The 16,106-nt window shown below is 38.8% G+C and overlaps 1 long non-coding RNA gene across 1 annotated transcript in view; it reads left to right on the forward strand.

Annotated features, from left to right (window-relative positions):
• The window catches only part of LOC145462658 (uncharacterized), a 12,582-nt gene extending 694 nt beyond the window's left edge, over positions 1–11,888 (forward strand). Inside the window, exons 1-4 of the long non-coding RNA XR_014041231.1 lie at positions 1–194; positions 3,124–3,242; positions 3,591–3,612; positions 3,858–11,888. The exon at positions 1–194 is cut by the window's left edge and continues 694 nt beyond it. This is a non-coding gene — a long non-coding RNA (uncharacterized LOC145462658). The remainder of the gene's footprint in view (positions 195–3,123; positions 3,243–3,590; positions 3,613–3,857) is intronic.
• The last annotated feature ends 4,218 nt before the right edge of the window (positions 11,889–16,106 follow it).

Genomic DNA, 16,106 nt, shown 5'->3' on the forward strand with positions numbered 1-16,106 from the left:
TCTCTCTTCTTCTAATGAATTCCTTCGTCGACTAATAATCCTTAATTGCTGTCCTCTCCACTTGCATCGCAGAAAGCAGCGGAAATGCCCCGACCTACTTTTCCTGAAGTGGTTGGTGGAGTGGCGAGATGGGGCCAAGCAGAAAAACTCAACAAGAAACAAGCTGCAATACACCTGAATACAACTACGCCAAGGTGAGAGACGTAAACCACAAACATACCACGAGAGCGTGAACGTAATTTGCCTGAATACAAAAGAGAGAATTGAGAGGACGCGAGAACAACGAAGTCGCACTACTTTCTGGTATAATTCTTATTATGTTATATTTTGGTAAACAATTATAAAGATTCATTTGACTGTGAAAAGGTGAGTTAAGCTTATTTGTTAATGTAGGTTTGTTAGATTTCATGTACAGCCTTGTTTATAATTTAAGAAGCACATTTCTGTAAATTTTTTCCCTGTCAACTTGGAAAGAGTTGACAGAAGGCACAGACGTGTTTTACCGATGGATGTATGCAAAAGTACATGTAAAGCAGTGTTCCAGTTAATTTTTTTTGGGCAAGGGGTCATGTAATTTTTCAGGGGTGTCGCACAAAGTGGGTCTACCTGGCTAACCGCAGCTGCAGCACTACGTAAAGCTAAGGGGGTGGATTGGGGGTGGGGGGTTGTTGGGCAAACAGATAAAGGATTTACTTTCGGGAGTCTAAAAATGTTTGATATTTGATACCTCAGAATGCTTTCTGGTACTATGGGCCATGTTTAATTCAGTTTGTATACATTCTGAAAAATACATAGCAAACATGAACAACCAAATGTGGCATTTGTGTTTACATCAAACACTAGCAGCTTATTTTTGCATGCAACAGTTCGGACTGCAGTGTAAACTAGTCAGAATCCACTCCACTGTCATCTGAGTCATCTAAGTCCTTCGGAAGTCCAAATGCACTTTCTGCTTCAATTAACTGATGTAAATCTGCTTCTTCAACATTCACAGGAGCCTGTTCTTCACACCGCATATGATCACTATGACCATTCCATCATTCAACAATATTATTTTTGCAAAAGAGGGCCGAAATATTTCGCTTATATTATATTACGATATTTTCCTTTTTCAGTTCATGTGAAAAGAACGTATTTATATTGGATCAGTTACTGTAGCAGCAGAAACAAAAATCGAGTGAATGAATGAACTCAGGCCATTTTGAAGTGAAATAAGTTCAACTGTAAAAACATTGTTGCAGAACAAACTTACCCCAGGTGGTCTACACCATCCTTGGATCGTTTTTGCCAGACACTGAACAAATATTGCTGTTTTGTTCGCTCTTATTTTGAGGCAAATGATTTCCCGGTGCCAGGTTTGCATGTTTGGGCTGTCACATCGGCCGTCACGGCTCGGCTCTCACATGAAAATATATTAATTTTGGATTTGACATTCCCACCAAAGTGCGTAAGCGATAATGTGAGCAGAAGACTGCAGAACTCTAAGAGAAAAATAATTTTTCCTCTCTTCCTTTACTTTAAAATTAACTCATCAATATTGAGAAAGTTGAAAGGTATCACTTGTTTAATTCATGAAAAGTATCGTAAAACGACAATAAATATTATCAGGCTTCCATGATTAGTCAGGCGTGACTTCAGAAAATGACCTTGTACAGACAAAAACAAAAACTTATACTGGCTTTTTACAGACCCGATTTTTGGCAGATTATTTACAGTAGTTCTAAGGATTAAACAACAAATTCTCTCCAAAATTTTCAATGATAGTCAGCCTGTTGGAGTCTGGCTGCTGTTCGTGTAACGTTTTGGAATCTTGTTTACAAAGAAATGAAATTCAATCGGGGAAAAAATTGATCACGTACTAGGTAACCGAGGAGAAGATCACACGACACAGAACTGCCACGAATGAATCAGATGAATAATTCTCAGTTTCTTGAGCGTTAGTGAGATCATCGAACTGTATTTATTTTATCCTGAACTAACAAGTATGGAAATTAACAATGCCACAGCAACGCAATTTTTATTTTTGAGGCACGTTCTCTTTTATTTGCTAAATTAACAGAGGACCAAATGATTTGCAAGTCAAGTCGCCTTTGGAATTTTGTTGAGTCGTTTTTTCAAACTTCTTTTCCTTGATATCTTGTATAACAGTATTTTTTTTTTCAATCGTTTTTCATTAGAAACTTCACTCTTTTATTTACTTTTGTTTTCTTTCATAATTATAGTACTTTAATTTATATGAGTACTTTAGCCGATTTTCTTTTCATCAGTGTCAGGTCAGGTAGCGGTTGCCGTCGGGTTTTTGACCCGAGACCCGTCTCTTATCTGGAACACTGGTAAAGCTTGACTGAATGCTTTGTTGGGGTTGATTTAGGTCTGATTTAAACAGTACAAGTTTGCCAGGTAATACCATGGGTGACAAATTACTATAAATTTCAGCATTAATTTTTAATTCACATACAAAATTGCCATGGCAATGTTTGGCATGCAAAAATTTCTCGACATAGTAGGCAAGTCAAAACCCCACAATAGGGCATTTTACAGTTGTGTGCTCCGTGACCTGACCCATGACTGAAAGTGAGGCTGGAGGTGACCATGGGTGCTTACCATTTGTCAGAATGAACCCGTTGGAATGACCTTTGAATAATGGTAAGGGCTCAACCGAATAAGATGGTGCTTACCATCTGCAATTCGATTTCTCATAATTGTTTTCGGCTGATGAGAGACTGGAGACTGGAAAATGACTGAGACATGCAGCCTTGGTTTACAGCATACATCTTTGATATTGGACATCCATGTTATGGTCAATTGACACCTGCCAAGAAAAGGTATCCACTGACCAGTATCACATGATCACATCTTGGGCTCAAGTTTAGAACTCATAGAGGGCATGTTATTTTTTCTGAAGTTGACTGCTGTTCAGTTACCGGTTTTTGATTGGATGCAGGCTCTAGTCAGGTTAACTTGTTGTGATCAGGAGCTCTGCTTTTGGGTTTGGTTAAATCTACACTAATCACTGACGAGGACTTAAATTAGGTTTTTGTTAACAGATTTTTTATATGATAACAATTACTTGTAGCTCTTTTTATTTAATATTTTACTGTGAAATAAATTAATGACTTTCAGAGGATGTTGAGTGTGATGAATTAGAGGAGTCATCTAGAAACCTGAATCCCATCGTGGACTCAGTGAGTGTGCCACCTCCACCATTGGACAATGAAAACAATGAACATGCACCTCCAAAGGTACAATGTAATGTAGGAAAAACATAATAAACCACTAATTGAAAGGATTGCATTTGATGTTTAGAAAATCCCAATTTTATGGACAGGTAACTGAGTCTCATTCTCCAGTAGTGGTTTTGCATCAAAATTGTCTCTTAATTCCTTGTGAAATATGACACACACCTTCCAATATTAGACGTACTGTAAATGACCTACTGTAATTGTCAGGGGCATCTGTTAAATAGATGCTTTACATTTGTTATTTTGGGGTGTATTTTTTAGTTAGAGAAATTATTATATATTATTACTATATTGTAATATCAATTTTTTTTAATCTCTTTTCTTTTTAATTTTTATTATGATTTGCAGGGCCCCGCTGAAAATCGCCAAGGTGAGTGGGCTCTCTGGATAAATATTAAAATTATTATTATTATTATTATTATTTATTATATGGCTCTGTCTCACAAAGACTGGGAACTACCAAATTCACAAATTTGATTGGCTGAAATCAATATTGAAAGCGGTCTAGATTTTCCCATCGAGACCGCATTCTAGACTGCTAATGTTTTGCAGTGATAAGGTTGCAAGCTAAAATGCAAAATCATTGACTATTTTCTTCTAACAATATTTATTTAGAGAAGTGCCAAAAACTCTGATGAGAAAAAAAAAGTAAAGAGGACGAGCAAACTCCGGCAGAATTAAATTCAGCTCATTGCCATTCGCAAGCAAACTGTCAGTTAGTACAAACCAGTTACATTAAACCAATTAAATTGTTCTTGTTTGCCATATAATAAACATCTTATTAACCAAGCTTAGTCGGTCTATATGGGAGAATCTTGACCTTGGTAGTGTGTACAGACCTCACTGCGTTCGGTCTGTACTCACAGCCTCGGTCAAGATTCTCCCATGCAGACCTCCTGCTCTGTTAATAAGAGCTAAATAACATTGAACTTGAACTATAACAAAAATATTGAAATGGGATAACAGGAAAGTGCTCCATTAAGGCTGGTTTTCACTAGTGCATAAGCATAAGCAGGTCTACACAACGGTAAGATGTTGGTAATTACTGTATGTGTAGGGCCTTTTGTCAGGCAAATTTCCTTACAAAAGACTGTGTCTGCACATGTTGCTTATAATATAAGCTAATTGCTTATCTACTAAATGAAAACCAGCATAACCTAGAACAGAGCACCGTGTATGCAACTGCTCCAATCCTACAGGTCTAACAAGGTTTGCCTCACCTAAAACACTGCCCCCAGGAGGTAATTGGATGTGATTCAAATGTAGTGGTAGATGTAGTCTCATTTCTGGTTACTACATGTAGTAAGACAAATGACACTTAGGAGTTGACCTGGTACATGCCCTTTCCAGTGTAGAGCTGTCAAGAGCAATAGCTGGTTTTCTTGCTGCTTCGGGGACGAATTCCCTCTCAGTTAAAGTAGTACAGAGATAAAGCACACCACATAGCACTGTGACATATAATAGAGCAGGAAGTGATTTGCAAACCTTTTTACATGTTATTTTATGTGATTAAAGGGAGTCCTCCATAACTGCCAATTGCTCATGAATTTGTTGTTAAGGAAGGTTTCTAACTGTCATATTTTGAATTAAACCAGACCTCTTAAGGATAAGCTTTTTGCACATGTTTTTTTTTTTTCAATCACAGCCATATATGACCAGTCACGTGACCAGACTAAAAAAAACCCCTGAAACTTAGAGGGCATCTAAATCCGAAAATTTAAATCAGTACCAATAGATTAAGAAAGTCCATGTGCAGATGCGTTTTATGAATCTCACATTATTATAAATAAAGTTATGAGGTAATAAACACCCATATTAACAGACTTTCTATAGTAGCTTTCTTCTTTTAAGTGTAAACAGTAATGCCATTTGTATGATTATAAAGAAGGTTAAGTCATTTCTGATTCATAAGAAAAACTCGGAACTCTCCCTCTTTTCTTCCAAGTTCTAGGGATTTAAAATTCCAATGCACAGTTTGAGACTTGCACTAGTTCCCAGAAAGTGTTCGCTGTCCGTATTAACTGGTATCCGAATAAAGGTGGTTCCCTAGGGTGTTTACGAACACCCTCCCTATAGAGCGCGAGTTAGAAAAGGAAACTTAGTTAATTTCTCTTGAAGTTTTCCCTGTAGAGATTTACCAGTATGAGTACTGTTAAAATAAGGCTTATGTTTTGGTTAAGGCCATTACGATGGCAACAGCTCATCTAATGACAGGCAGATATTTTCCTCAGTTTGACATGAACTCCTTAACATTTATACTTTCCTTCGGTGAAATTTTTGCATACTTTGCCACATCATGGAAAAGATATTGCCTGGCATTTTGAATTGCTAAAAAGTCAAGGTTGTTCAGACGGTTTTTCCAATATTCTGTAATTTGGCATTCTTTTAAATATACTAGATTAGCTCTTACAGATTTTAACAAAAATAAGGTATTTTAAAAGAATTGTATGTGGTTAGAACTGAGCCAAATTTAAAAATAATTCATCGAAGGAAACGCGAGAAAATTCACTGTCAGTTTTGCTTTTTGTGCTCATGTTGACGTCATAAAAGTCGAAAAACACTGACGTTTTCCTTTGAGCGCGCGCAGATTACTTGAGCTTTCGTCCTATGCGCGCGTGCAATCGTAAAACTATAGGGAGCCACCTTAAGCGAGCTAATGGAATAGAAAATGTATGAGCCTTTCGTCAGGAAAAACTGTATGTAATATCCAGGTGTCCGTACTATGAGAGAGTCCGTATGGCGGGGTTCCACGGTACTCCACTTCCCCTTTTTCCCTCTGGGTGTCCAATTGTGTACACCTCTTTGGAAGCTGATTGCGACAGCTTTAAAAGAAGAAAAACGGAACATAAATTAGAAAATGTTTAGGAATCTAGACAACGGCTAATTTCTAACTCTAGACAACGGCTCATTTTGATTAGTTAATAATTGTCGCTATATCTTTGTGTCTTAGTTACGAACGTAGTTACAATGTTTACTTCTGTTTTTTATTGGTCTTGTAGTCGGATCTTTAAGCGTCACCGCGCGCATATAAAAGCTGAGTTAGCATCCTTTTAAAGTAGTTTTTCGTTCAATTTCACGTGGCCTGGTCAACCCAGTACTCGTGACGTTTTCTGATTTCCTAACTCTTGGCTCAAGCGGACCAATGTGTGAGCACCTTTGTTATTTTGTTTAGGTTACATTTTTATAGTTATGGGCGAAAGAATAAACGATTTTGTACAATGTCAACTGATTTATAATCGTCTAAATTAGAAAATGTTCTTAACGCTGCTAGAACGAACGCCCACCTTTTAGGTTCGAGAGCATTAGGCTGTTAATCAGAGTCTCTTTATTGTGTATTCTTGTTTGATTTTATTCAGTATCTTAGCGTAACATTTATGCGGTTATTTTTTGATGTCTTGTTATTCAATTTCGTTATGTTATCGACTCGAAATCATTAGTTTGTCTCGTGTAAGATTTGAACATTTGTCACGCAACCTTTTCCGCTAAATTGATAGAAATTCGTTACATTGATTTTTCCAGTTTACGATCGTTTATTTCCATGCAATAAATCGCCGATTACCCTCAACTTTGGTTTTCCGTAGTCGCGACAAGTTTCGTTTCGTCCCCTTTTGGAACTTGTCAGTCGCTGCAAGCGTGTTTGAATGGGTACCCCACAAAGGAATCATGACCAACACGAGGTTATGTTCCAGGTCATAATTTCTTTCAACCAGATATAGTGGGTTTTTTTTTCCGATCTAATTTTATTCGGTCCGTGTTTACCGTGTATGCCTCGTCTGACAAAGCAAAATAAGTCTTGTCTCTTGGCGTCTGTCAAAGGGTTTAAACCCAAATAATTCATGAATTTGTTTAAAGCAGAGGAAATCATAGCTATGACAATTGCCTGGATGTGGAATGTTAAATATATAGCACAGGCTTAAATACATAGGCGAGACTAAACGTCATCTCAGCGACAGATTTGGTGAACACAGACGCGCAATCGAAAAGGCCATCATACAATGACACATTGATCAACCCACCGCCGTTTCAGATCACTTTACTGGGTCGGTACAAAACGTGGACTCATTAAGTTAACGGTGCCGCGATTTAAACTTTAGGATCAGCTTTTTAAGTCGATAAACAGATTATGTTGTTGTTTACGCGCAGATGATATCATGTCCGGCCACGATTTGGAAAAAATAAAATAAGCACTCCCCTTAAATAAGCGCCCCCGTCTTCTCCTAAATTTGAAATATGCGCCCCAGGCGCTAATTCGAGGATATACGGTATATAGCTTTTAGAAACCACACAATGTGTTTAAAATTCGTATTTATATATTCCGGATGCAACATCCATTGTCAGTTTACAAGAAAGTAATACTCTGTGTTAACATTGTATAGTACTTGTTTTATTCTCATTTTTTCTGCTTATTTGCCGCCATGAACCTATCTTACCTTGGTTTGTAATGTTAGTAATTTTATTACGCCGGAATAGGTCTCAATTTGCGCTGAAATAACGGATAAATCTGAAAACCCTCCATTTTCAAGGTCAAGAAAATAAGTCAGCAGTCAAGTTCAAGAGATGATGGCACAGTTGTAACACCTAGAAATGCTGTACTTTTACCTTTTTTACTTTTCTTTCCTTGAAATTGTTATTTTATGCGAAATGCTGTGTGAATTTGCTCATTCTTTCCATTTGTCCTTCACTTCACTGATCGTATAATTTAAATCTAGGGCCCATATTTTCTCGAGGAAAAATGAAGGGTCCAGATGGGGGTCCGGAAGGGGTCCAGATGGAGGTCCAGAAGGGGTCCAGATGGGGGTCAAGAAGGGGTCCAAAAGGAGTCCAAAAGGAGTCCAGATGGGGGTCCAGAAGGCGTCCAGTCGGGGTTCCAGATGGAGGGGTCCACGTTTTGTACTGACCCCACTTTACCCTTCCTGCCCATTTAATGGACAACATAGAACTCGTTCCTCTCGAACTCATCAACTCAAATAGGGACGCTATTCGCAAGGCAAGACAAGCAGTTTTGATATTTAAGGGCAAGACCCTTGAACCTTCTCGGTTAAACAGGCGTGAAGAAATTTAATCCATTTTTTATGTATCCGCTTTAGTACACGTTTCCTTTTTCTCTATTTTTGTCAACCAATCATGTCTCATTTTTCCCTTAGTATCATTTTAAACTTTGTAACTGTTTTATCCATATCTACTTAGCTTCAGTGTAGCCTCTGAAGAAGGTTAGTCCTGTCTAACCGAAATATTGGGCATTAAATTTACCCTTTTCAGCCGTCCGATCAGCGTTTCAATTGGTTTTGTAATAATATATATATATTTTTTCCAGACCGGTTCCGTAATTCCCATCATAATGCTAAATTTTCGTTTGCCTGCATTTAGCTTCCCGAGCAAGGAACGGAAAATTAATAGCACAAAATGAATATGTTCATCGTGGTTTATAGGCACGATTTCTATTGCCACACGAGCGAGCAGCTGGTGAGCGAAGTCCATGTTGGTGAAATTAAAGTAGACGGATAAATCCTGTAAATTTCAATCGCTTGGATGTCTGCCACACTTACTTAGCAAGGTGCTTCTGTCACTCTGTCACTACGAACTGTATCGTCTTTGGTGGCAGATATTTACGATGCAGTTTGTCGTTATGCATTGGCCGTCTGGATGGATAATGTGTCCTCTAGTATAAAAACAGCCAATATATATCAAACACTTGGGAGAGTGTTTCACCACTTACCAAACACTTTAAATTGCATCAAAAAATACAGGGCTATGCTCTGCTATAATTTGCACTCTCTTTTCAGTGTTTAAAAATGTGTTGAATTGTTGTCATGTTTGTTATGATCATGAAATAGAAGTCAAGGTAATGAGTAGAGAAACCACATCGGGTAATACAGGTCTACAATTTTTTTCTCAAGGTTATTCCTTTCATTTACTGTTGACACTGGTAAGATTCACTGCTTGCCTTACTGGTAGAAAAATCTAAAAACAAACAATCTCAAGAATTGCAAAGAAAAATCACTACCCGGCTACAATTCTGTTATACACGATGAATTCTGTGAAAACAAATAGTATATTATTAAAAGAAAATAGATAAATTATTGCAGAGTAACACAAGCAGAACATATCTAGATCATCTATTTCTAGTGTCTCTCTGTGGTAAGTAAGATTCTCTTGCTAATTTGTTATCACCCATAAACCTTTTTTATAACAGTTTTTATTGGCCCTTTCCAGTGCCAAGATGGTAATCAAAGGCAATTTAGCCGCAGCACTTTAAACGGCATCGACCCAGGGGTACTTATATCCTCAGATCTCACTTCTTCAATGGGGAGGAGACCCCGGAGCAGGCCAGAGAGGAAAAAGGCGATAAATTCAAATCCCTTCTGCATTTATTTGTAAATTAGTTCTTACTGAACACATAATAGACATAAATGATCTCCCTCAGCTATAAGAGCAATTAGGTTGAAATTTGCAAAATTTGAAGGATACTTAAAGAATAAACCTGAGGCTGAGGCTGGGATTTTGAAAAGAATATAATTTGTGCGTTGAAATTCGTAGTTACAATACAGTTATGTTTGTAAACCTAACCTATACCGTATTAAATTGTTCATTTTTGTAAACAGCAGAAAAAAGCCAAAAAGCAACCAAAACAGCATTAGCCGAATGTTTGATGCTAATAACATTTCTGCAAGAAGTTATGTGCATTGTATCAATAAGTCTTGAATCCCTGCAGGCTGACTCTAAAATTATTTTTACACGATCCAGACACCAAATACATTTGACAACAGAAATGTCATATGCCATAATCTAAGAATATTCACAAGGATATTTTCAACCTAATACTGGCAGAAAAATAATAATGTTCAGCCTAGGCCGGAAAAACAATACTATTATTAGAAAAAAAAAGAGTGTATTTCAAATAAGAATTGGAATAAGCCCAATCCTAAAACAGATGAAATGCGTGTCCGAACACAAAAAAGCAGAAACGATTTTCTGTAGAAAAAACAAGGGTGACAAAAAAAACGAGCAAAAGCTCCTTTTAGATTTGAAATTCGAACGTAAACGCTTCAAACTCTCTCATCCCATTCTACTTTGTTTCCGTTCGTAGAAATCTAATTGCGCATGAATATAGAACATAAAAAGCAGCACATAGGCCAGCTGTGGCGAGCTGCAGCTCGCTAGCTGTCGGAAGATCTGTACTTCAATAAAAGCTTTTGAAAAAAATGTCCCCACCGTTCAAAAAACAAATTCAGACCAAGGCAATACATACTTATCAACATAATTTGTTGAAAGTGCTATCAATGATGTCTATCTGATGTTTAGCTGTAGTTCACAGCACAATGATTTGTTTTCCATTCAAAGTCCTCTTCATTAAAACAATTTTCGAGATTACTTTTAAGCCAGTGAGCTTATCGCGGTATTGAACATCGAAAAAACAATCTGAGGACTCAACATTTCGATAGCGACGAAATTTATTCAACCGATGTTGTTTGTTATTTGTCTATTGAAGTACACACTGTACGAAAGCCGCGTTCAACGTTGATATCACAAAATTCTTGCAAAGAAGGTGAGGTGTCCAAGACATCATGTATGTGTGACTCAGGTTTACATCTGTTTACCTTGCTGCCCCAATGACGCTGTTTAAGAAAAGCTGAGCAACCCAGTTTATTAGAGAATACTCTATCGACAGTGTGAAACACAAAAGAAGACAGAAGAGTCACTTTAGCACAGGTGAATTGAATCAATACTATAAAACTAATCATAGTCGTTTCAAAATACCGATCAGGTCATACATGGCTAAGAATTTAAATCAGTGCGCGATAGCAAACAAAGAATACGTGCGGGTTAATGATGGATTTGTTCGTTCTCGCCAATCTGAAAAGTGTTTCCTATATGTAAGCACCGTCAAGGTACCTGAAACTATTCCTACTTCTCGATTTCTCTCTTTCCTTGTTTTTCCTTTTTTCTCATTCTTGGTGGTGCGGGGCAAATGCGGTCTAAGAGCACTGAAAAAGTGCTTGGTTGGAGAAATTAAGTAAATTCAAATTCAATAATTTCGATTACCCGCTCTTTTCTCACTGATAACTAATTAAGATTAGTTAAAACTAAATTTCAGGGATGCTTGTTTGCCGGTAAGTTTGGCAATATGAAGTGGCGTTTTCAATTTTTCTGTTTCTTCCGCCACGGGCGGGAAATTTTCTCGCGTTGGCTTCTGATATTTCATGGGGTTCTACTGTACTGTAACATGTAACTGGCAACAATCTCATCGACCGAAAGCTACGGTACTAGTAGGGAGCTTAAGCAATGACCACGGCAACCCCGAGGACAACGCCTAGTAAAAAATGAATTTATATTTTACATTCGATTTTCACAATTGTCTAGATCTGTTCAGTTTACCTGTTGGTCTCAGAAATATATACTACGAAATGCCTTCTTTGAAATCCAAATAAAAATACGAAGACTTGGCTTCCGTCGTTCGCTTTCTCCAAAATACGCAGACCTTTGTCATTTCACGTTGTTGACTTGCATAGGACGGCTAAGAAATATACAGAGATTGATAACGGAGATGCACGGCTGTTCTCGTTGACGTTACCGTCCCGGTTTCCTCAAGGTCCCTAGTATTTGCCGTCAACAGTGCAGGCCTTGAATCTCGATTTCCTTTTGATTTTCTCTCCTTTCAGATCATGGCATTCTTCTCGGCTGCGTTCTATGCCGGACTAGCGGTTCTTCTCCTCAATGTACACACCCAGGCAAGAGCCGCTCCTCCTTCTTCCCCAGAAGGATGCAATATCCCCGGAGACAAGTTTTACCTCCCTGGAGAAGTTATTTACAAGGAAGGCTGCTCTAAAATAATCTGTAAGGGAAATCGAATACAAGTTTGGAATGGAGACTGCCGACGTTCTTTAGGAGCACACAGGGAACAACTTCGACATCTCCAGAGTCCCCGACGTCCCAAGCGGTACCTTAACTAACCATACTGCCGCCCCTATTAAACTCACTGTACCAATATCTATCAATAATTTTGAGTTAAAGGCCCTAGCGAGGCGCCTCTTTGGGTATACTAGATTCTAACGCAAAATTTAGTGTGACTTAGTCTTGATGTGCATTTATAATTAGCGCAAAAGCGCGTCTTTTTTCACTGATTGAAAATAAAAGTTGGGATAATCAGATGGGTTAGGGTTAATTCTCGGTATTGATCAAAGCTGTTTCTTTTGAGTAAAGTACACTTTCTTTCTATGTTTTTTTCTTAATTTTTTTTCTTTCTCTACTGACGCCCATCTAGTATTGAAAGGAAACTGTTTACAGCCCTCTATTTTCTCGTATTTTTATTCGATCGTTGAACGCGCGGATAGAATTGCGAGACAACTGGACGACAGCGCAAAACGGGAGACTTGACAGGGGCTCCCGAACCCCACCCCCGCGTGCTTCGCGCTCGCTATGCTCACTTTTTCTTTCACGTGCGTTGAAAAATAGCGAGGCCGTGCAAAGTCTATTCACTATCAGCTATTTCGAACTATTTAGTAAATAAACCCCTTCAGGCGGCTGTTATGTCGGCTGATAATGTCCGCGGCTTCGAGGGCAAATGTGAAATTTTCAGGACAATCTCTCAGCAAAGGACATTATCAGCCGACATACCAGCAAGCCAGAAAGGAGTTTATTTATTTTATAACCCTTCCATTAATTTTCATATCACAATTAAACCGTTCGTAAACATGGTAAAAAAGCCAGTCGTGATCTCATGGCGAATGCGCGTGATTGACTTAAGCAAGCAAGTACATTTGATTGGTTTAACCAACTTTATTTCCACTGTGATTGGACCAAAACTTAACAAGCTGTCATGTGAAATTAACTCTCGTAACGCCTCTTAGATCAAAAACTCAAAAACTTGATGTACTTTCCGGAACAGCATTTGCGACCAGCTATTTAATGCCACTATGGCTACTACACTCAACAAAGCGAGTTTGGTTTCCTTCCATGTAAAATAAGAGAAAGGTTAAATTTGAAACTCTTGTGCTGACTGTGTTTCTCTTCGACGGAAGCAATTGGGGGACAAATATCGAAGCAGGCGGGGGTTATTGCGTGATAACTTTCCTGTGAGTTTTCACCACGTGACGTAAAGTAACCAATTAAATCGCGCCAAAATTAATGGATGGGTTATAATTCTCGTTTCACTTGAAAATGCCTTTGATCTTGCTAAATTTAGATAACTACCAGTCGGAGTTGTAAAATATTCCAATAGATCGATTGGCCATTGCTTTTATTAATGTGGTGGTTCCTAAAGGAGCCGTTAGCTTTGTAAAAGCAGCTATCCACTTAAGGTGATTCCTTAGTATTGCACTGCGCATCCCTACTGTGCACTATTTTCGCGTCTTTTTATAGCGCGTGCACATCACAGGCAGCCCAAGCTCTCTCTATGAACCACACAAGCAACACAACACGGCATCGAATTATAAGGGTTTATATGGGATTTTCTACAAGATATCCTTGGAGGCAGTTAAAAGTGAAAATTCTCAATAAAAATGGCTTACCTTATTCCAAACGTGTGTTGTTTGCTCCTGGTGTGGTTATTTTACCGATTGAACTTGATTTAAGCGACTTTTTTTGAATTCCGATTTTCCCTCTATAAAGAGAGGACAAGGCGAAACACCTCAGTCGGAACAGCCTGCCGAACGAAGTCAAAAATCCCAGGCTAAAATGTGCCCACGGCCATAAATCTACCGCAGAATTCAAGGGCAAAGGTTGATCTTTCATTTCAATCCTCTAGCCACACAATTGCAGCCCTGCGAGCGACGCCAGGCGGCTCTTCGTGTCTCCAGTGAAACGATAGAACTATGGAAGAGCTCCGTGTCGTTTGATCCGCAACCCAACGACCGTTGAAATCGGCTTGGTAACCTCGACATGTTGGCAAACCAAGACTCGCGGGGGTACTAGACCGCAATTTGTCCTCTAAACTTCTTGTAATCCCCTCAGGTCGAATTTACAATGCAAAATAAAAATCGTACAGAACGCTTTTGCAAAATGGCTTCAAAACCAAAGAAACTTAAGATCAACGGCGAAAGCTCCGTATAAACTGAGGAGATACAATCATTTTTGAAGTGGAAGTCGTGGCAAGTTTTCTCGTTTATGCACCTTTGATTTGTTTGTATAAAATATTCCCGAGCTGATAAACTAAATTTGCTTCTCTTAGGGTATTGTGGAATTACGAATATTGTGAGGAAACTGTAATGGAAGCCAGCAAAATTTTGTCTAGAGCATACGAAGAGAAAGAAATTGCCGTAAACAAATTGAACTCTCTTTTGCTCGGGAGAATTCTTAACGAATTACGGGGAGATGAAGTTAAATTGGTGAGGCGAGGACCAAGTAACTCAAAGGTGCGTAAACGTGAAAACTTACCATGACTTCCACTTCAAAAATGATCTCCTCAGTTTCTACGGAGCTTTCGCCGTTGATCTTACGTTTGACAAATTTGACAAATTGCGGTCTAGTACCCCCGCGAGTCTTGGTTTGCCAACATGACAGGGTTACCAAGCCGATTTCAACGGTCGTTATGTCGCGGATCAAACGACACGGAGCTCTTCCATAGCTTTATCGTTTCACTGGGGACACGAAGAGCCGCCTGGCGTCGCTCGCAGGGCTGCAATTGTGTGGCTAGAGGATTGAAATGAAAGATCAACCTTTGCCCTTGAATTCTGCGGTGGATTTGTGGCCGTGGGCATATTTTAGCCTGGGATTTTTGACTTCGTTCGGCAGGCTGTTCCGACTGAGGTGTTTCGCCTTGTCCTCTCTTTATAAAGGGAAAATCGGAATTCAAAGAAGTCGCTTAAATCAAGTTCAATCGGTAAAATAACCACACCAGGAGCAAAAAACACATGTATGGAACAAGGTAAGCCATTTTTATTGAGAATTTTCACTTTTAACTACCTCCATGGATATCTTGTAGAAAATCCCATATAAACTCTTATAATTCGATGCCATATTGTATTGCTTGTGTGGTTCATAGAGAGAGCTTGGGCTGCCTGTGGTGCACATGAGCGCGTGCACGTACGCAACGTAAGAGATTTTCCTCAAGCTAAGCCCCTCGGCGAAATAAATGCTCGTTTCCTCTTAAACGAGCATATGCATGATGACATATATTTTATTGTATAATTTTCGTGATCAAATTACTATTTTCAAACTGAAAAATTAAAAAAAAAATTGTCCGGAAGGAAAAAAAAGATGTAGCTAAAAGTGTGCACAAAATCGTTACTCGAAGACGCAAATTATGAACGACTCGAGGAACGTTCTGAATAGATGTAGTTTAAACTTGTATATTTTTTTCCATAAACTATATATTACATTGCTGCATACGCTTGAGACTTTCTACCTATCAAATGTTTTTTTCAAGTATTTCCTTAGAAAAACGTTACTTCTAGCTAGCGCAAAACGTAACTTTTCAATATGGCTTCTCGCAGTGAAAGTCAGGAGAGTGGCGTGAACGAAGGTTTGGACGCTGAAAATGTCGTTATCTGTGGGTAACTTGTCTAAATATTATGTTCTACCACCTGGATATTCTGGAACGCCGAAAAAGGGACATCTTGATGTTTTGAAAGTGGAAATCTTGACAGAGTGGACTACATCACCAAATTTGAGGATGATTGTTTATTCGTCCGGATATAGCGCAGCGTCACACAGCGTCACCCCACAAATCGCTCTGTTCTCAAAAGGAAAAGTCCGCTTCCGCGGTCAAAAGACTTGTGAAGAACGAAAAATTTAGCTTAAAGTTCGCCTCTTCGGCTTTCCTGATACGCTTGTGACCGCCCTCGCGCCAACTGCCGCTACGCAAAGTCAAAGTATCTGGTTTCATCCTCAACTCTAATTGGTCCATTTGAACCAAGTCACGCGCTG

This window comes from Orbicella franksi, chromosome 12 (assembly GCF_964199315.1).
Source record: "Orbicella franksi chromosome 12, jaOrbFran1.1, whole genome shotgun sequence".
Taxonomy (NCBI): Eukaryota; Metazoa; Cnidaria; class Anthozoa; order Scleractinia; family Merulinidae; genus Orbicella; species Orbicella franksi.